Below are 1,365 nucleotides of genomic sequence, written 5' to 3'. Positions count from 1 at the left end.
GATGGCAAACAACAACAACAAGAAATTAAGAGATTTTTGTGAAAACCAAACCAACCCTATAAGAAATGCTTAAGGAAGTCCTACCAATAGAGAACCCACCACAGAGACCAGCAAAACCAGGATATGTGACATCAACTCTAAAACCAAATCAGAAATAGATACTCCTAATAAGACCATAAAACATTCTAACTTAAAAACCAAGGAACTCAAGCAGCACAAAACAACAGCAACTAACCTATCAGAGGGAATAATACTTCTAGGTACAGACCCTCAAATGGAGAGGAAAACACGACATGTCTTTGCAGCATGCACTGTTCTAAAAATGTAGAGATAAGAATATACTCCAAGGTAACCACAGAGAAGAGTAACAATTCTTCTAAGCAAATTCAGAAGGAAGGAAAACATATGGGCTTAATAAACACAAAGCCAACTATAAAGAAGAGAAGGGAGAAAGCATTAGCCAACAAACTGAACTCAGCACAGAAATATATACGGACCAAGGAATCACCAACGACACAACAAAAAAGCACAATAAAATGATGCCAATCAACTCATACCTATCACTAATTACACTCATTGTGAATGGACTAAATGCACCTATCAAGAGAAAAATAGTGGCAGATTGAATAAGAAAAGAAGGCCCATCGATATGCTGCCTACAAGAGACACACCTTAGACACAAAGATAAAAACAAATTAAGAGTTAAAAGATGGAAAAGAATATACCAAGCCAATGGAAACCAAACAAGGGCAGGGGTAGCAATTATGATTTCTGATAAAATAGACATTAAGGTGAAAAACATCTTAAGAGACAAGGATGGGCATTATATGATGCTGAAAGGGTCAATTGACAAAGAAGATGTTACAATAATAAATATTTATACACCCAATTAAAATACTCCACAATACGTGAAGCAAATATAAACTGAATTAAAAGGAATGATAGACAACTCTACAATTGTAGTAGGGGACTTTAACACACCAATTTCAAGGAGAGACAGGTCAACAGGAAAAAAAACTCAGCAAAGATACTTAACAACACAATCAACCAACTGGAGCTCATAGATATATATAGAGCACTTCACCCAACAAAAACACAATTCACATTCTTTTCAAGTGCACATGGATCCTTCTCCAGAATAGACCATATGCTAGGACATAAAACAAGCCTTGATAAATTCAAAAGCATTGAAATACTGCAAAGCATCTTCTCGGACCACAATGCTATAAAACTAGAAATTAATAATAGGAAGAGCAAGGAAAAAGCATCAAACATATGGAAGCTGAACAACTTTCTGCTTAAATACTATTGGGTTACAGAACAGATAAAAACTGAAATAAAAAAATTCCTAGAAACTAATGAGAA

Source organism: Orycteropus afer, unplaced genomic scaffold (assembly GCF_000298275.1).
Source record: "Orycteropus afer afer isolate SDZICR_OR568_19922 unplaced genomic scaffold, OryAfe1.0 scaffold00701, whole genome shotgun sequence".
In the NCBI taxonomy this organism is placed as follows: domain Eukaryota; kingdom Metazoa; phylum Chordata; class Mammalia; order Tubulidentata; family Orycteropodidae; genus Orycteropus; species Orycteropus afer.
Note: the sequence above shows the minus strand (reverse complement) of the source record.